This window comes from Delphinus delphis, chromosome 1, assembly GCF_949987515.2.
Source record: "Delphinus delphis chromosome 1, mDelDel1.2, whole genome shotgun sequence".
Lineage (NCBI taxonomy): Eukaryota > Metazoa > Chordata > Mammalia > Artiodactyla > Delphinidae > Delphinus > Delphinus delphis.
Genome location: NC_082683.1, coordinates 180,001,887 through 180,023,190, shown reverse-complemented (window position 1 = coordinate 180,023,190; position 21,304 = coordinate 180,001,887). Strand labels below are relative to the sequence as shown.

The 21,304-nt window shown below is 42.4% G+C and overlaps 1 protein-coding gene across 3 annotated transcripts in view; it reads right to left on the bottom strand.

Annotated features, from left to right (window-relative positions):
• NEK7 (NIMA related kinase 7) overlaps positions 1-20,109 on the bottom strand; it is a 152,879-nt gene extending 132,770 nt beyond the window's left edge. For all 3 annotated transcript variants that reach the window (XM_059998791.1, XM_059998792.1, XM_059998793.1), the window contains exon 1: positions 19,984-20,109. The gene's annotated coding sequence lies outside the window, so the exon portion shown is untranslated. The remainder of the gene's footprint in view (positions 1-19,983) is intronic.
• Positions 20,110-21,304: the final 1,195 nt, after the last annotated feature.

Below are 21,304 nucleotides of genomic sequence, written 5' to 3'. Positions count from 1 at the left end.
CTTAGCTGCTCCACTGCATGCGGGATCTTTCCCAACCAGGGCTCAAACCCGTGTCGCCTGCACTGGCAGGTGGATTCTTAACCACTGTGCCACCGGGGAAGCCCTGTAATTTTTAAAAAGTTCCCACAGGCACCTTCTCAAGACATCACAGTGGAGTGAGGGGGGGGAATAATTTCCAGGTTACAGGTGAGAAAACTCCAAAGAGGCAAGTTATATGACTTATCCAAGATCATACAAGGAGAAAATACTAGAATTCAGATTTCCTGACTCCTATAAATCAGTATTAAGTTCAGCCTATTGTGTGTCTCTTCACACACGCTCACTCACACACACACACACACACACACACACACACACACAGCCCTGAGTAACTGTGGCTTCTTCCTGGAAATCGAAAGACTGCAGAAATCTGCATACAAACAAAATTTTCTCAAGCTCTGTAAAGCCACAGTTCACAGCTAGGGTTTCATGGGCTGGAATGCAATCCTCAAGACCACAGAAAAATTGTGTTTAGCTCAAAACCCAACCACATCCTGGAAAGTTCTGAGCCGGCCTCGGGTCCCCAAATCCCTTGCTTTTCCTAAATGAGCACTTCTGCCATTATAGGAGTCTTCCTTACGCATCCTGCTTTACCAAGGATAATCCTTCTGGCCAGGATAATCCTTTTTAAAAACAGTATTTATAATACCCCTTTACTGTTCAAGAACCTTTATAAAATTTCCTGTCACTTAACTGTTAGACAAAATTTAAATTCACCTTAAGTATTCAAGGCTTGCTAGGCAAATGAATAAAGCAAACATAAAGAGGCCCATCCTGAAGAGTATCTATTTCCATTTTGAAAAATCATGTATTTCACACTTAAAAAATACTTGACATAAAGAAAAAGATCATTTTTTACTATAATCCATTTTGATCTAAAAACTACATACGGATACACTTCCAAATAATGTCTTCATTAACAAATCGCAACAGAATGCATAAAACACAAGGTCCTATATTAGACTGGGTAACAAAAAAAATGTAAAAATTAATTATTATTTCCTTCTCTCAAAAAGCTTAAAATATAGCAGATAAGAATAAGGACGAACTATGAAATTGCAACAAATTATGATACTGACCATATTCCATATCAAACGATATTCCCAATTTTCTAAGTTTTTTTAATGTAAAAAAAGGAGGAGTTAGGTATCAAATGATATCAAATGCTTTTCTGCTCTAGTAAGCTTATCATACAAGTTTTCTTACTGAACCAAACAAGGTAATGAATCATATAACTAGATCTTTTCTATTAAACCACCTTTATATGCTCAGATAAACCCTCCTTGATTAATGAATGACTGACTCTTCAACTGTTCCATTAGTCTTAATTTTATTACAGAATGTACACCAATATTCAGAAGTGTTTTCCAAACTCTGTTCTTTAAAACACCGGATTCCCTTAAGTTGTTATTGGTATTCCACAACCAAAACAGAGAGACAGAGAGAGATCCATCATCAAAGGTATCTGCAAAATACTGGGCTAAACAAATACTGGGCTAGACTTCTCAGGGACCCTAATATGCTAAAAAGTGCACTGTGACCCTCAAAAATGGTACCCTATACAGATTTTTCCAAAACTGTCTAGCCACAAAATTCTTCCACAGAACTTCCATTAATCTCTTGGAGAACTCTGGTAATCTGTTAAACATAGCTTGGTTGATATTTTATTTAAATGTTTGGTCCAATTTTTGGTATTAAGAATATACTAACTCAAGAGCATGAATCAGAAGATTCCCATTCATTTAATTTTATGAAGTGAAAATATAAAAACTGGGCTTAGAAGTCTGTTGTGAAGGCAGCTCATATAACTTCAGATCTTCATAGTTACTGGTCTGCTAATGATTACAGCGAGTCAATTTTTTTAAAACTGTCCTTTATTGTCTTCAGTGCTTTTCTTTTTTTCATTCAATTCTACTCTGGAATTCTTATTCTTAACCTTCTGTGTTTTCTGTTGTGTATTCCTTACAAATCTTGGCCTACCTTTTTATTTTTAACCTTTCTATGTTTCTTTGTTCTAAGTATCTTTTGAAAGCAGGACACAGGTGAGGATTATTTTTTAGGTTGAGTCCATCTTTTAAAACAGAAATTTAATACATGTAACACATTTAACACGTTAAACACATTTAATGTAAATTGTTTCACTGGTATTTGTCTTTTAGAGTCTTGTTTTTTGTTTCCTTCCTGTTTGGTTTGTTGTTTCATCTCTTGCCGTATGAACCATGTTTGCTTGCTTTAATCCTGTCCAGCTACTTAGAAAGCATATATCCCCTCCAATTTTAAATTCTACTAATGGTGACTTCCAAGTTTTTTTAAGTCCTCCACTAACCAGTTTTTGGCTGATTATCAAGGGAAAAGTAAAATCCATCTTATTATGCACAATCCGATCCAGGTTAGCCAAGGACTGATCATGTCATTACTTTTCCCCTAATTCTCCATCTCCAGAGATTATACGTTTTATAGCCACAGCCTATCCAAGTTATCCCTGGCATTTTGTACTATTTCCAACCTTGAATAACACCTGTTTAGTCCTGCTTTTACATCTAATCTGCTCCAGTGCTCATTCTCAATGCTTTCGTACAAAGATGGCCCCTTCCCAAACTCTTAGTCTTGACTTTTCTCCTATAGTACATCTATAAGTATTCTTTCTAAAGGTCACACATGCAACACACTTTCTCTACCCCTTGAAAATCTGAAACCGTCACTCCCTTTTAACCACACGTGAACAATAATTTGGCTATGTATACACTGTTTTAGCCACAGCACCATGCTTTGTTCTCTGCAGTAACGGGTCCGTTACTTCCAGTATTTTGTGATACTAAAGAGAACACGTTAATCCCTTCCAATTTCTTGGATGAAGATCCAAGTTCCAGTGACTTACTTTTATCAATTATTGGTTAATGTATTTACTTCTACTTAATGTACTACCTGCTGGGAATAAATCAAGCTAGCAATCTGAATCACCACCATAAAGGGCGTGATTAGAAAATTATTTTATCTGCTTCTTTCCTTTCCACACAAAATACATCTTTTGCTCGATGATCAATGAGCAATTCTGCTTATTTGCTTGCTCAGGTTTCCTTTAACAGCAAGTCCCTTGATTATTTAAATCAATAATTATGCATTTTCATCTGGCACATAGCCTGCCTCTTACATACTGATGATTTATGAACCAATAGCTCCAGAATCTCATTTCCAACCCTACTGGCTGGATCTCTCTGCCTGATTAGCCAAACCAGAAACGTCTAAAATCTTGACCACTTCAAATCCATTCTACTCTGTATTCCCTCCTCAGTGAATGGCACTGCCACTCAGTCATATAGTTCCTAGGCCATCACAGACCCTTTGACTCCCTCACCTGCACGAGTCCCCAACTCCCATTAATTCTACCTTCGAAACCTCTCTCTGCTTTTCCCGGACTCTCATGATCCTTGCAGCTATTATAACCAATTAATTGTTCTTCCTGACTTTGGTAATGTAATTCCTACTCCCCACACCCACCATAATGATCAATCTCAAACGAAAACCTCCATATGTCACACTCCTGCCTAAAACCCTTTAAGGAATGAAACTTTTCTTAGCCTTGCTGGCTTGCATATAAATCCTATACTCTGGCCTTAATGAACCATTGACACTTCTTCCAAATGCCAGGCTCTTTCACGCCTGTGCGCCTCTGACACAGTGTGCCATCCTAGCTGAAACACCCTTCCCAGCTAGCCTGCCTGCCTGGCCAACCTTGCTTCACACTCAGGTGAACCTTTATAAAACACCCCTTTAAGTAATTTGTCCCAGGGCATTTTAGTGACTCCATTATCTGTGCATTTGAGGTCCAATACCTCACTAGGTCCAATAACAACACAAGCAATTACTATTTAAGGACAGAATCTGTCTCTTCCTTTTTTTTTTTTTTTTTTAACCTCCAGTACATATGAAAGTCCAATAAACAGTTGTTAAATAATCAAATTTAGAAAACAAGAATTTATAAAGAACACAGGTCTAACAATCAGGACCTAACTAGTTCAAATTCACATGAGCATCTACTGACACTTTTGAACGATCAAGGACAAGTTACTGCTCTGCTCTGAAGGAAAGCTCACGATGAGCACACAGCCTGCGGTGACACAGCAAGGCCCCAAATCCTTCTCCCTGAGTGGCAAATACAGGGAGTTTTCTACCAGAAACAGTGCCTGGAAGAATGAAGTATTACTACTTCTCAAAAGGGTTAAAGTTCAATACAAATAAAAGATGGTATTATTTCTTCTGTTTATCGTTACAGAAGAATTTCCCTATGAGGATTAAAAAACACAAGTGATCCTTACTCACCCCTTTCAAAGAAATTTGTCCAAAAAAGCTTTTGACACTTTCCATTTGTTTTGGTTAACTGTGGGCACAGGATGCTGTTACAAACACAATAAATGTCCCTTATCATTCTGCCATGTCATTCAGTTACCCACACAGCAACAACGAAGGCCTGGCAAAAGCACGTGATCACTAGGCCAACCATTCAGCTGTTAACACCAGAAAAAAGCATGGTAGCCGAACTATAACCATCCACGGCAAAAGACTGACATACGTAAAGAGCTAAGATAAATAGCTTGGACCCATCTTCCAAATCTGATTATAAAAAGCATTCCTTGTACTAAATAATTCATAGGAGTGAATTCTATCATAACAAAGCTGATAAGACCCCATGGAATACAAGCCAGTACTTGGGAACACTTTAATGAGTATGAATTATGTATTGTAAGGTCATTTGTTTTAACAGCCTTTTGTCTGTAACAAGCACTCACTAACTGAAAAATCATCACTAAAAAACACTTATTTAAATAAAGGAAAAATTTAATAGATTTTTCTGAATTAACACAGATTTTATATTTTATCCTTATTTAAAAAAAGCTTATAAACTGCTGTTTCTTCATTTGTTTAGCACATGTGCTCTACCACAGTCACTGCTCTATATTCTGATTATTCCTGAACTTCCAAAACCCTCATTTCTTTCCAGGCTAGTTTACAGTAAACTATGAAGTGGTTTTAAAAGATGTCCTATCACTTCCGTCCTTTGACGCTCCTAAACCCCAGGCAAGGAAAGGAGCCCTACAGCCCGGTGGTAAAGGCAGGACTCCCTGCCAGGGAACTTCTCCACTGACCCACACCCAGGGCCCCACGACATTCTCACAACCTGAGTCAGTCATAACAACAGAGTCTATCTAAGGGACAATTAGGTTAGTAGGACACAATCAGTGTCTAGCAAAACAAACTGAATGTGTTACTCTACTTCTATGAAAACTCCTGCCTTGCCCCCTCCTGCCCACTCTCGCCCCTCAAAAACAGAAAGAAGAAGAAGAATTAGACCTCTTGGCTGCTTGACCTCCGTTTTACTGTACACAGACTTCCAATGCAATGAAAATTAACAGAAAATTAAGAAAGAAGGGAGAAGAAGCAAGCAGGAAAAGCCACTGACAGTCACACAAAACTGTCCTAGCTTTTAATAAAAAGATTTCTCAACAAACTTAAGTAAATCATGGCTATACTTTATGTTTTAAAATTTACCTTCTGAGGAACTAAATTCAATCGCTGTTACATTCTTCTTCATACCACAGAACCACACAAGTCTTTAAACGGATTCTGTGAAGCTGACCAAGGCGGCTGCGGAGCAGACTTTCTCAGCCAACACCGCCCATCATGTCACTGCTGCTGCACCACCATGCAGTCCTCTCCTGCTCTTCTGAACACACACTACAAATCATGCCAAACTTTTACAGTCACTAGAAACAAATGTACTTTCTCTGGCACACTCATCATGTGAAACTATGATTTTATGAAGATACTACCCAAAGAACAAGGATGACTGTTTTACATTAATAGTAGCAATAATAAACATGGTATGCTGAAGAAGCTACCTAGGACTGTACGTGAGACTTTAAACATAAAGGACTCATAGAAAAAAACCTGAAAATCTAATTAATAGTGATTACAGACTTACACTCAAAATGGAATTATATAATTGACACCTACTTCAGTTTTGTTTTCAGAAACCTTCTGACTCTGCAGAAGTCCATTCCTCTGACTAAAGAACTGATAAAATCTTAGAAAAATGGCAAACAGTAAGAGGCTTTAAAAGCACAGATTCATTAAGGATGGAAACAGCCTGATTTGGGTCTTCACAAGAAATACCTTACATGTCATACTTACAGCTGAAGTCAGGCAACAACACAGAAGTTAACTTTTAATTTCTCCCAGGATTCACTGAGTATTTACTTACCTTTTAGTGAACCTGCCCTTTTACGTGAGGAAGGCTGGACAGGCCCTGACACACCTTCCCCAGGCATGCTCACCTGCTTCCACCTTCCACACTGATGACCCCAGAGCTGCTCACCAGCCGGACTGCTCTGCGGTGTTCAAGCCACATGCAACCACCAGCTACTTACTAGACAGGTCATGCGGGCCTCCCACAGGCATCCAAGATCCACGTGAGCGAGGCCTTCCCCACCCCCGCGCCACCAAGAAGCCATGTTTGTTCTTAACTTGGGTAGTTCTGGCGAATGCACATTGAATGCGAACGGAGGAAGCTGTTCTGTACTCTCGGCGTAAACAGCAGGGCTCTGAACTCTACACTGATCTGGTTAATATTTCTTCGCCTTTGCTCTTCAGCACTAGGCACTATGGTAACTTTATCTAAAACTGAGGCAAAACCTGTATTTCCTTGTATCTTAGAGTATTTCAACTTTCCCTTCCCAAGCCAAGTGGAGGGATCTGCGCCCTTCTGACAGTCACTGACTGGATGGTGCTCCGCGTGGGAGGCCATCTTGGCACTGCAGTGACAAGGGCAGACCAGAGGTAAGTGTATTTTGCACAGAGCTTTGAGAAGGCCTCCAAAACCATACGAGACAAGGTTTGCCCTCCTGACCCCCATGACCATACTCCTTCTGCTTATGAAGGAGGACAGAGACAGTCACAACTGCAAAAGAATTAGAAAACGTAACAGAGAGATGAATCAACTCTTCACGCTTAGTCAAAGACATCTAAACCCCTGCCTTCAATGAGGCAGCAAACACCAGGACACAAATAAAACATCCTAAGAATCTGCAAGAAAGTGAAGTCTCTCATGTCTTTATTTCATCCCATTTCAATAAACAGCCACAGCTACTCAAAGGTGGGGGACAGGGGTAGGGAGAAAAACGTGCTGGAACTGGAGATAAAGGACAATATCACCTACCCAGACCCTCTGCCGTGACTGGGACCCATCCCAGATGCCCATCTGCTTGCTTTCTTATCTTCTCCAAAACTCATTCAGCCACTTTTTGACCACAGCTAACGTGTCTACCAGTGGCTGGGAATACAAAAAGCACTGAGGTAATTCCAACCCATCAGGTTATTCTTAGGGGAGACAAAGAAACAGACTTTACAATATCAGGAAATAAGTATTCCACCAGACGCCGTGGCAGGGACTGCCAGGACAAGAGCTGATGGGAAGGATGCCCAGGCAGCCTGGCAGCCAGGCCAGCCCTGCAGAGAAAACACCGAGGTGCATCTGAAGGAACTGTGCGAGCTGGCCGGGCAGAGGACGGGGACGTCCCGACTGACGCAGGGAGAGCGGGGCCACCACAAGCAGGGCAGGAAGACAGGAGCTAAGGACGCAGCAGAGCAAGCACCAACGCCCAAACCGCAGTTAGGAGACTAAGGGATTGGAAATTATTCAAGACAATAGTTGAAGGATTTTAAACAAGGTTAAAACCTACCTAGAAACAGGCAGAAGGTGTTGGGGGTGTTTCCTTAAAAACTGAATCAACGAGTAGATAGACAAACAAATAAATTTAACTTAATCCTTAATTTTAAAAGGGGGAAAAAGTTAGAGGACGCTAAAGGGGGAATCTATTTTTTAAAAAAAAGAAAGAAATAGCACTTCTTCTTGGTAATCTTACTTTTTCTTGGTAACTTTAAAGTATAGTATAGGATCACTGAAGTCTGGATTTTCAAATATAAACTAAATTTCTTCATACATCTCATAAACCAAACTCAACTTAATACATTTTTTTAACAAATATATCTGAGGTCCCCTTTATAATAACCTTGATTCTATTTTGATGCTAGTTCCTGACGTGCCATTAACTAAGAACCAAATAAAGAAGTATCAAAGCACTATAGCTTTTACCCCTATTAAAAACAAAACTTGAAACCATAAAGGTACAAGTAACTCTTTATAATCACATCACAGGAGAGGAAAGGGTCGATCTCCTGAGCACAGTGTTCAAGACCTTTGATAAGGTGGTACCTTCCCAGGTTAACTGCCTATGTGTCTCTTCTTGAGTTCATGAATATACAATGTATTTCTGGTCCATCTGGCTTGGCCTTTAAATGTTTTTTAAAATAATTATTGACATTTTGATTGTTCTTTTAAACTTCTAGCAATTAAAAATATGAAAAGATACTAAATAAAACGTATCTGTTTTGAAGTGGAACAACTTTTTACTATGTCAGCATTTGATGAACACAAATCAAATGATAATTTTCCATCAATTCAAATTAGTAATTATTCCTAAGAAGGGAATAACTTAGTTATTGAGGGGATTATCCATGAGGGGATTATCAGAACATCATAATGGAATTCATTTGGCAAATATATACAGTAAGCACCCTCTATGGGCAGAGAGAGGTTCCTTTCCCTTTACAGAAAAGCCAAAGCACTTACCTTGAACTAGGAATGGGCTAGCCTCTAAGGAAGGGAAACAGAAGGATACTTGGTGAACACCTTAGTAATAAGTCAGGTTCAAATCAATGTCATCTGACTCCTGGTCCTGTTTCAATGTATGTCCTAATTAGAGGAGCTCAGTTCTTACTTTGTTCCTTGTTGCCCAAGCCTCTAATTTATACCTAATCACCCAACTGGTCTCTGTCCTGACCCCACACCCCTCTCCATCCCCACCAACTTCGTGTCTGGCATATACTCCTGTTTTTTCCCAGTCCTCGTTCCCATCTCACCCCACTCTGAGATCTTTCAAAAATTCAGCGTTCAGACACCAAGCCCAGGTGAGACCTTTACCCATTTCACTGAGTAAACCTCCCTCATACCACACCCTGTGGGCCCCTGTGTCTGCCATTCACCCTATACTTCCCTGAAATCAACTGCTCAACTGTCCTGGACATTCTCTCACTACTCGTATCTACCCAGACCTTCTGCCCCATACAGGCTCTGGGATGCAGTCATCTGCCATTCCCTGAATGGCCAGTTCTGACAAGAATGGTCCCAGGCCCTGCAGGAAACACAAATATGTACAGGACATGATTCACACCTTCCAGAAGCACATATTCCAGGGCGGAAGCTAAGACAAGTACAACAACAGGGAGAGTCGATAAGCACTAAAGGCCTAAAGAAGCAGAAGGAAGATTTCTTTGTACTTTTTGTATAACATTTGAGCAGAGTCTTAAAGGATAAAGATGATTTTTAATCACTGAGATTGAACAGCTGAAGTATAAAAAAATGGAAATTAAAAGCAGCTAGAAAAAGATAAAGCAGAGGCCAGAAAGGGTACAAAATCTATCAAAAAATGGTAAGTTGTCAGATGGGACCAACATCTGGGGGAGAATAAAGAAGTGAATCTGGAAAGGCAGGTCAGGGTTGAGGCTGAAGACAGAGGTCCCGATACAGAGCTGTTAAAGACGGGTGAGCCAGGAGTGATCATACAGATAACACTGCTCACGCCTGTCTCCCATCTTCCGCAATTAATCAAAACTGAGTTTTAAAAGCATAAAGATAGATCTTTGTTTAGATTATTTGTCTACTCACTGTGAGCTACTTACCAATATCCCCAAATTTCTTTCTTCAACCTGTGAATTGGTGGGGCCCAGTAGGAAAGTGGGGAGAACAATAAAGGAACAAATGCGAAAAGGAGGATCATAAAGGGAAGAGACACAGACTCACCCTTACAGCTGCCGCAGCTCTCCAGAGAGCAAACGGCCTGCCTCTCTGCTTGCAGGCAAGTATGCCTTCCAAATTCAGAGAAAGCTGGCCTTGATTTGAAACTAAGCTTAACATCAAATGCTGTGCAGCCAACTGGATCATCTTTCCAGGGGTCTCAAGATGCATACGCAAATACCCCACAAACTTCACAATGAAGAAAAATGGATGTTCATTTGGGTCTTACTCTGGAAACACTGCCATTCAGAGGCTGACAACCCATCTCGTGAACAAAAAAGGCCTAGGAACTGTAGCGTGCCCTGCAGGGACCACAGCCCGGGAGACAGGGTGTCCTGGCAACCGAGCACATCGTTGCAGCCCAGGCTTCTTTTTATTAACTGAACCATTAATCACACCCCGTGATCTCTCTCCTAAGCCAGACACTCAACTCTTAAACTGAGTTCTGTGGATATTAATTTAACTCACCCTAAGACCCTGTGCTTGGCCTCTGAAAACATACAAAAACGAACCTGGACTCAATCCAGGACTTCAAAACCTTCTTTGTCAAGCTGTTTCTTCTTACATTATTTATGATCTACATATGTATATGTGTATAAATATATATTTCTTTAAGGTGGGTGTAGAAATGGTGATAAACAAAAAGGGCCTGAATTTATTGATACACTCCAAATTAATTAAAGAAAAAGGTAAACAAAAAATCACTGATAGAAAGTAGTTTTAAAATGGCCACATAGGCTTGCTTAAGTAAAGAACATAACTTACATGTTAAGGCCTGTATCTGGGACAAGGAGGGCAGCTAGAAAGGACTCGAGAACCAGCTCCTTGTTATCGATGGAAAAAGGAACAGGTTAGTCATCACGCCGTCATCACGCTGTTCCCAAACACTTTCCAGCTCGGCCAGATAAGCAGGACAGGAGAGCCTGGCAAAGTCAAACCCAGGAGCAAGAGAGGCAACTGCAGGTAAAGCTCGGGCCTTGGGGCCTGGAGGCAAAATCTCTGCTGCCAGGCTAAGGGCTTTGCCCTTAAGCAAAATGCAAACCATCTCAAGGTAAGGGAAGTGGTAAGCCTTCACACCCAGCTGAGAAAAATACCCTAAAAATGCCAAAAATGGTGAGAACAGCACACAGCACAAGCAGTACACTCAAGAGGGACCGTTTGGTTGGGACAGAACTAAAATTAACACTTAGATGTACTATTTTCTCTCACTAGTTTGAAGTGGAATTTTCTATTATTACTCAATTCTTATTTACAGTTATGTGTATTTATCTAATTTATTTTAATTGATTTATAACACTGATTTCAGTAATACCTGGCCACCAGTTGAGCTGAAACATTGGCTACATATGCTTAGAAGGGTCTGATTACTAAGTGTGAACTACTCCAAGGGCCACACAGCCCCAGTGAGAAATGATGGTAGCAGTAGGGATGGACTTCCATCATAAATAATTTTTTAAATGAAAAAATCTTTTTTAAAAAGGCCATGTGGCATTTCTTACTGTTGCCTGAGGAACACCTCCATTAAAATCACTTGCACTATATCAGAGAACAGTAGCTTTCCAATCTGTGTATAACAACCATCTGGGGTACTTGCTTTTAAACGCCAGTGCTTGTACTTATCAAATCAGTGTTTCTGACACAGGCATTGTGAGGACCATAGTTTGAGAAACACAGTAATAGGACAAATGCTTTGAAAATACAGCCTACCACGGTGATGGCAAGAAGGCCACTATGTATTCTTGAACGGCTATACAAGTTTTCTGAAAATTATTTTCAATGTACAGATAGATATAACTATTTCAAGGAATTATAAGACAAATCCTTTAGGATTGATTTGATTAATCTCTAATAACTGCTTTGTAAGATAGGATTTTCACTGAAACAGGGAACACATATAATAAACAAATGAGAACCAACTTAAGAGAAAGGCATGGCTACAGAGAAAAAGGAAACAGCCCATCATGATCTCTGAATCATGGCAAAAGAAGAAATTAAAGGGAGAAACTGGTCAGTGGGGTTAACAAACGTTTCAGTCATACATACTGTGCAAGAAGCAACAAGGACACGTAAGTTATTGTCAATACAGCAAAATGACAAACAAACAATGAAGCCTGGCCCTCATGAATCAAGGTATCTAATATAATGAAATGTGTTATTTATGAAATACTGACCAAACAACCCTGTGATCACCCAGGAGCTTTCTGGCCTTTACTATCTATCTACCATCTCTAACTAAGGACTGCTTCCTAGAACTGGCCTCCATAACAGGAATTTCTTCTTCTTTGATCCTATTTCATAGTAAGGATATAGCAACATACGCTAACGTTCCTCGTTCTAGAGGCAACAGAAATACTTCCCCACTACACAGCTGGGCTCTCGAATATTTGCTGACTTGAATCAAGGCCCTGATATGGGCAATCAGAGGTGCAATGTCACTCTATCCTCAAGTCTTTTTTTGAGCACGTACTGTGAATGCAACAAGACTGCTAATTCAAGCAAGTGAAAACAAAACACCATGCCTACTACCAAGAGCATGACAAAGGTAACACACAAGGCAATATGGACTATTAAGGAATCTAGTGGAATGTGGATTAGCAAATTCACATCCTTGAGTTTCAGTTTATTCTCACATTAAATGAAAAGGCCAGTTTAGACAATTTATAAGTTTCCTTCCAGTTCTGAAAGTATTTGATTTAGTGAATTATGGACTTAAGGTCTCCTAAGGGAAACTACAAAATAATGGTGAATGGAAAATTGATTTTGGAACAGCTCTTCTATGGTAGTATAAAATACAAACTGCAGATGACATATGTACAGGATAACCTGGGTACCTTTATCTCTCAGGTACAATCTCTGTACAACCTGAAAATATTCTGTTCAGAACAGGAAGACCAGAAATCTTAAAAATCTTTTGTGTGGTGAAGAATCTGGGAGGGGAAAAAAAAAAGTACAGATTTTGCTTGTTAAATTTTAAGTGTAAGTGAATAGAAGTAAAGATGAGGTCATCAGGTGACCCTAATCCAGTAAGACTGGTGCGCTTTTAAGAGGAGGAGGAGACACATGAGGAAGGCCACATGACACAGGCAGAGACTGGAGTGGTGCACCTATCAGCCAAGGAGCGTCCAGGACGGCCGCCAACACAGAGGCTGAGAGAAGGGCATGGGGCATGTTCTCCCAGGAGCCTGCACGGAGAGCACAGCCCTGTGGGCAATTTGATTTCTGACTTCTGACCTTCAGAACTGTGAGCGTAAACACCTGTTGTTTTAAGCCACCCAGTTTGTGGTAATTTGTTGGGGCAGCCCTGGGAAACTAATACAGGAGGTGTTAAGTACCGAACCCAGAGCATCCATCACCTGGACCGCAGCAGTCAAGGGCCCCCAGAATAGCAGCGCCATCGTGAGCAGTGGCTGTGTAGTCCCAGGCTGGTGGCTTTCTGATCACGAAAGAGGCAGCAACTCCCTTGGTGGCCCAGTATTGGGAAACCTTGCTAGAAGCTCAGACTCCCTCCCAGCCACCAAATACTATTAAACATGGTGTAATAAATTCCTTCCTACTTAAAAGAGAGAGGGAGAGAGCGATGAGAACGATTAGAAGAGCAGTGGGAGAAGCACCTAATAAAATACAGCTCTTCATCAACAGCTGATACTTTGAACACTCTAGGTCACAAAATGACAAAGTGAAGTTGAAAACAATATGCCATTCAACAACCAAAATATTTATCAAATGTAGAAACTTCATTAAAACTTTATTTTAGGTATATATTAAAATGTTAAAAAAATGCCATCTTTCACTGAATACCTCACCTGCTGCTATGTTATTCTAAATGTGTCTAAATACCAAAGACTGTTAAACACACACACACACACACACACACAAAAGAAGTGAATTTGTAGGTTACCATAAAAAATGGAGAATAAACATCAATTTATTCCTATAAAATCAATCCATCAATAAACATTCTTCTTGTATAATGTCTTTCAATTTACCTGTACTTGTTAAATAACAAACCATGCTTAGAAGTAAACTATTTGAAATAAGAACAAGCTATTTGCCTGAAATAAATTACCTATTGTCCAGTTCTGGGTATCTTTATGACAGTATGCAAACATATCCCATTATTTTACTATAGGGTTCAACAGATATAAAAGGCAATGGAAGATTGGCAACTCCTTACATTTTAGAGGTATAACAATTTTTCATAAACATGTCTAACTGTTCCATTTTTCCAATCATAATATATAGAGGATATGTGGCTTTGCTATGGTTACGACCACAAAAAAATTAGAGTAATTTGCCAGTTAAGTAGCAGAATATGAGAAAAATACCTTAACAATAAAAAAAACAGAATTGGAAGCACACTAGAAAGAATATTTTAATTTTTTCCATTTTTGAATTAGTATTTAAGTATCTTTCTGCAACTCTCACTTTTTTTGTTGTCCAAACTATAACCCCCAAGGCTCTTGTGGCTTTTTCTACCTGAGGAACTAAGGATTACTGCCCTCTCCCCACAAAGTTTAGTAAAAACATTAACTCGTGCTGGGAACAATTAAATTATAAATATGGAAATCACAGGGCAAAAGGGAAGAATAATTAAGGCGGAGAAAGTAGAAATGGCAGCAGAGCTGGGTAGGAGCCTCTTCAGATAAAGCTGGGCAGCAGGGCCTGCCATCAGAAGAAACTGAGAAGACGTGTTTTTCCCACCACAAAACGTCCTAAGAATAGAGAAAGAGGTGAAATGAAACTAACACTCACTGAGCCTACTACCCTCCTTCTACAAAGATGTTGTCATTTACTCCTCAAAGCAATGTGACCTGAGCTGAGAAAACTACGGTCTGAACAAATCAAGTAACTCAAGCAAGGTCAGAGAGTAGGAGCGAAGCCTTGGCCTTAGTCTTTTTCACATCATGGTAAACACAGAAAATGATATTTGTGCAGCAAGGTCACACAAAGAGAAGAGGCTGGTAGCAGCTGCTGGCAACTAGCGGGGAAGCTCTGAAGCCCCAGGCCCCGCCCCGAGGGGTCAATATTTCGGCCCACCCAGAACCCACTCCTGGCTAGGACTGGGAAATCCTTCTGTGTAAGCTCAAAACTGTTGCCTTTTCCATTCCATTCAACCGCTTCTCAGCAGCTGCAACCAGGTCAGCCACAGCTAACTCTACTGAAAGCAAAGAGTCAGGTACCCCACAAGTACTCCCAGGCCACAAACGCCCGTGACTATAGCCTCTCCTTACAAATGCAGGCCCTTTTTAGAATTTTTTTTTTTTACTGGAAAAACAGTCTTTTATAAAAGACTTATCAATAAATAAATTAATAAAAAGCTTAATAAAATGATTAAATTAGAATGCCAAAAAAAAGAAAAAAAGGCTTAGTCAATTTTTCTAACAAGAAAAAAAAATCTGTGCACCCTCTTGCTCATGCCAGAAATTCTCTCTAACAGCAGAAAAAGCAGTCACTCCAGTCGACTTAGAACAAAAACTACTAGTTAAAGAAACACAGCAAAGCACATTCCTTCTAGGGCTATCAGTCAATCAAGCAAAGAAAAATGTCTGACATCAGAGTCCATCTTGGCTTAGCAACAAGAAGGAAGCGGAGAGAGCGCAAATCCATTCAACATCACTGGATGGGTATGGGATCCCCCCCTGCCCCGAGGCAAAGAATGACAGAAATCCCTGAACAGGTGAATAAATCTGAAAGGGGCTGATATATTTATGAGGGCTCTGAGACTAAACACAAAATTTGGCAATGAATAACTGGGCGTTATTCTGAGAGGACTGGGGAAGATCAAGAGAACGTCATAAGGGATCAAAGGACCAGAAAAGGCGAACACAGTGCTGTGGAAAATCCCTGTCAGCCCAAACATCCATCCTAGAATCAGGTTTAGACCCTTGGTATTACCTTCTAGGGCAGAACTGGGCCTCCAGCCTGATTGTATAAACAAAGTTTTACTGGAACACAGCCACACCCACCTGTTCAGGTATGTCCACGGCTACAGTGGCAGTAGCTGTCACAGAGACCATACGGCTCACAAGGCCAGAAATATTTACTCTTTCATCCTTTACAGACAAAGTCTGCGAACCCCTGTTCTCTACAAAAGCAACCTGGTATGAAAAAACTGCCTTTAATGACTTACACTGATTATCAATAGAAGACCAATGGCAAGATTTACAGAAAGGTCTATTTCCATTAAGTAACAGAAAACATACAAATTTCTAATATTTGATAGACCAATTAAATAACTTCCATTCAGTTACACACTATTCCGATTAACACTTTGGATAGCTATTAGCAAACAGCTCATTGTATCGGCTCGTTATATACATAGTATGACAGCTGTTATTTTAACAAAAGTTAAAAAAAAGAAGTTATCCTGCTCCAAAAAATTAAGGAATGCTTCAAGACCATCTATCTGTCCTTCTCATTTCCACTGCTCACTAAAAACCATGAAATATATTCTCTAAGTGTTTTCCTTATTCTGTAAAGATGTATAATACACAGGGATAATCAAACTATTACTCACCAAAAGAGGAATCAGCAGTTTAGAGGTTTTATAGCTCTAAGAATGAATGGTTCTACATTAGTTCTATGTATAAGTTCAAAATTTCTCAATTGCCGTTATATCCTGCAAATAAATATATTTGATTACAATTATATAAATTCCCTATAAAATTGAAGGGAGGAAGAAATGAATTGAAACATTCGAAAGTATGAAGAAATGCTTCTTAAAACATCTTGTTATATATTTATAGAAATGCTGATAAAATAATTGCTGGTAAGGCAATTCAGAGCAAACATTAATCACACAGGTCATTTCCAAAACACCCTTAGTATTATGCTAAGTTTGCTGCCACGTTTTATGAATGATGTACTAAAACACCTACCCACATAACTCTTGAGCAAATATTTGAAGGGACAAATATATTAATTTGAATGAAACCAGGAATGTGGACAGTGTATTGCTTTATGCAGCTGCCCTGCACATTTTTTAAACACCAAAGCCTGTTTTAAAAAAAAATCAAAACCTGAAAGGAATTTTGGGGACCTATTACCTAATTAAGCAACTTCTTTTCCAAAACTGCATTAAGTAATCGTTATTCTCTCCTCTCCAGACGCCCTGAACAGTGGCTACACTAGTAATACTGGAAAGATACATTTTAAAACATCAGGCAGTTCCAATGAAAACAGTTTTTGGTTATAAAACTCTCTAATGATTTCTCTGACTACATATTTAAGTTAAAAAAAAAAAGAAATCTACATTTCAGTAAATGCACAAGAGTCGGGAAGAAAATACTTAAATGTTTGCAATAAACCAGAGCCTCACACTGCCAACTGCAACCACCAGAAAGATGAAGGGAGGGGAGTACGAGATCAGATACTCCTGCGCACAAACTATACCCGCGTTCTGGTCATGTGGAGACTACAAAACTGAGTTTTACTATTCGGGTAGGTTAACACCCGAGGCCTCAAACCTCCCCTCCCCACCAGTACGCGGCCATCATACCAGGCGTGCTTTCCTCATTCTTGGCGTAAGTGCTGCTTTAGGGGCTGCAAAAGCGCTCTTGAAATTGTCCAGCCAGGACAATGTGTGAGTTGGAAAGGGCGTGAAGGGCGCTGCAGGTGTGACCCGAGTCAACGACCCCGAGCAGCACAGCAGTGCAAACTAGGAAATGAGTCTGCACTCCAGGGACGGTCTTTACTTTTTTAGGTGAAAAAAAAATTTTTTTAACTGTGGAAAGAGTCCCAAGTAATTGTAAAAACGCTTAAGGATTGGGATTCTGACATTTCTTGGTTTTCATTTTCAGATAATTTCAAAGAACGAGGAGGGGGCTCGTGAGAGAAACGCGTAAAATGAGGAGGGGTCTTGTGAGAGCCCCTCCTCCCCTCCATTAGTCACACCAACCGGTGGGTCCAAAGCGCGGCTGAACCTTGAAAGGAGACGAGCACCACGGGGTCCTAGGAACCTGCCGCTGCGCCCTCCTCATTTTACGCCTGTTTCTCTCACAACCTCCCCTTACACTGCCCGTTTACCCCACACGTCCCCCATCTCACAAGCCCCCTCCTCGTTTTACGTGTTTCTCTCACAAGCCCCCTCCTCGTTTTATGCGTTTCTCTCACAAGCCCCCCCTCCTCGTTTTGCGTGTTTACCTCACAACCTCCCCTTATCTTGCCCGTTTATCCCACACGCCGCCCCCCTCCCTTGAGCCCCCGGGGCCGGGGGAAGTGCCCGCCCTCCAGCGGGAGCAGCGCCGTCCTCACCGCGCATTGGCTGTGGAGGCCGTCAGTCTGAAGGGGGCGGGGCCTCCTGCTCGAGAGCCGAATCTCAGGACCGCGCGCCTTGCAAGGTCCCGGGCTGCCCCAGACCCCGGGAAAGCAACCAGCTTCCACTAGGGGTGCCTTAGCCTTTTAGTTTCGCCGCCCTCCTCTCGCCGTCCCCATAGTTTCTACCCCTTTGACGCCTCCGAGACGCAAAGTTTTTCAAAGTTTCAACATCTCTCCCCCACCCCAGCAAGCTCCCACCTAGTCCAGGGCCAAGCTGAGGATGCTGCGGTTTTAGGAGTGAAGCAACCTGTGGACTGGATCTCCTCGACGGTAGCGAGGGATCCCTTCGTCTGGAAATGAAGTTGCTTACGCTTTATGTTAACCGTTTTGGGGGCACTGGCCTTCATCAAGCGTTACAGCCAAGAATACTCGGCATCAATTCAGCAAGAGTTGCCACAAAGCATTACAGAGTTAATTGTATCTCTTGTCTAACTATTCACCCTTTCAGTGTTTGTCTGATAGTCCCAAACGTACCATAAACTTTTTGAGTGAAAGTACTATGCTATTCTCCGACCACACCCGGAGCAGCTCAAGCTCCTAAACAGAACAGATGGGTCTCACACACACATTCTGTACTTTATTCTGTAATGCAACCTGGCGAGACACTCTGCTGTAGCCTGCTGGGAGTGTGCATACTCCTTGAAACTGCAAATTCCTTGGAGAAGGAATTAGAAACAGTGGTTCTAATTATAACGGGTACACAATGCTCTACAAACCATGGGCATCTGATCGTTTCAACTGCATCCTTAAGATCAGTAGCCTCAAAGGAGGGGAAAAATCATTCCACTTCTGCAATGTTTCTGACTTTCAATTCCATCACCAACAATGCTCAAGGTTGGAAACATATCTTACTGTAAAATAAGTCTATTCTTAGTATCTATCCCTAACAAGACCTACAGCTGTGCAAGAACAAGATTCACCTGTTTGAAACATCATCTCCCAAGGCCTACAGTATATAGGAAAGAGGTAACAGGGATTCTTAAATCTCACTGTAGGATCCTTCCTCTAGGTTGTGTTCGATTCCTGACCCTGTCCTGGGGCAATGTGGTCTTACTTTTCTCCTTTCTTCTCTGCGCTCCCCTTCGCCTCTCTGGCTTGGGCCTCAGTGTTCAATGTCTTTATTTCTTTTCCATTGCCACTATCACCACCAATGTTCGCTACTGCCTTGCAATCCCTCTCCCTGACGCTTCCTAGTTCTGACAGAGTCCCAGGAAAGCTCCTTCTCCAACAGACCGGTAACCCTCCCCGCACTTCTCAAGGCCGGTCTGCAAGGCTCCCACCACCCACCTCTCCTCAGAAGTTCGCTCTGCCCAGTCCAGCTGAGGCTGACGGCTGACAGCTGAACCCAACCAATCCACGTGGAATAAATAACCGCCGCCGCCAATGAGCGTGCGGCGGGAGGCGGAACTTCGCCAAGTTCCTCGGGTCCCCAAACCGAGACCTGTTGCGCCGCAGCCGTGGCCGCGGAGTTTCTTAGTTACGGCGGCGGCCTCGGACGCCCGAGCCGCACGGGGCACGAGGCTCTCGCCACCGCCCACGACCGGACCAAAGCCCCCGCCCGCTCGTCCGCGCGCCCCGCACAGCCTCCTCTCCCCCTGGCGGGGTCCCGAGGCTGCCGCGCGCGAGCCGGACCTACCTCCCCTCCCGCCTGGCTCCCGCAGGCGGCCCCAGCTGGCGGGGCCCCGGCCCGCGCGCCAGAGACCCCGGTGGCGACTCACCAAGAAGCGGGGAGCTCTCCGTTCTCCGGCCGGCGAGGGACCCGGGGCGGGCGGGCGGCTCGGCCAGGCGGTGCCGCGCACAGGCCCGCTGGGCCGGGGGCTGTAGCTGCTAGGCCCGGAGCGCTGGCCACCTCCCGCCGCGCCGCCCCCGCGGACGCTGCAGGCACGGAGACCCACCCTGTGCACGGCGAGGCGCGTCCGGAGCGCGAGCTTAGCGGTGGCCCATCCTCCCAAGACTCCCGCTCCTCCTCCAGCGGCTGCTGCTGTCAGGAGTGTAAACATCCCGGCATCCCCGAGGAGGGGGCGGAGCGGGCGTCGGCACCGCCCCCACGCCGAGCCCCGCCCCCGAGCCCTGCTCTGGCCGCACGATGCATCCGCTGGCCTCCGCGGAGGGACCCCTCGACTTACGCGCTGGAGCCCGGGCGGGTCTGGAGAAGCCGTCCTGTGGTCAGGCCGAAACCTATTCCCCTCTTTCCGCCAACTTCCCTCCAAGCCGGGGGTCGGCTGCTTTTTGAGAACTTTATGTTTAAGTGCCCTATTTGCAAGCGGTCAGCCAAATTGGTGACAACGCTTTCTTCTTCTGGATCATAGCGTTTTGATCCCATCGTCTTTTCCTAGGTGATGTAACTGCCTCTGCGCTTGAGAAACTTACATTAAAGTAAGAGACCCAGCTTAGAGGACAGTGGCTTTTAGGACATTCCTGAAAGCGGAACTACCTGGTTTGGTCCCTAAGAGTCTTTGGGGGATGGAGGGACATTTGTTATATCCCAGAACCCTAGCACATGGAACTGCAGAAGGAATGCTTTGAATTAAGCCGCTTCGCTACTTCAATAACCTGACACGCGTTACCGGAGGACACGGCTAGAAGGCAGTATAGAGTCAACCACACCTTGATTGTAATCTCAGCTCAGGGGTTATTAACTCTGAGTATTATGTTATTTCATCTCTCCCAAGTCTCAGTCTCTTTAAATGTAAAAGAAGAATAGTAATAATACCTGTCTCTAGAACTAGGCTAGAATTAAATGAGATACAGCAAAATGCTGAAGCACAAGAGCCTGGCATAGAAGTGCTCATTAAGCAGTTGCTATCACTCCTAGGTCCGTTCACTAGTTTGGCTTCCCAACCAAAGGGATTCGAGCTAAGAATGAGTAGATTATAGCTCAAATGCTTAAAATGTTAAAGCCATGGAATTAAGATTTAGAAAGTTTACTTTTAGAACGAAAATAATTCAAAATCTCCATAGTAGATGTTGACTTCAGTGGTTAATAAAGTGTTAATAAACCTGCTAGACACTGTTCTAAGGAATAAAGATAAACCCTTA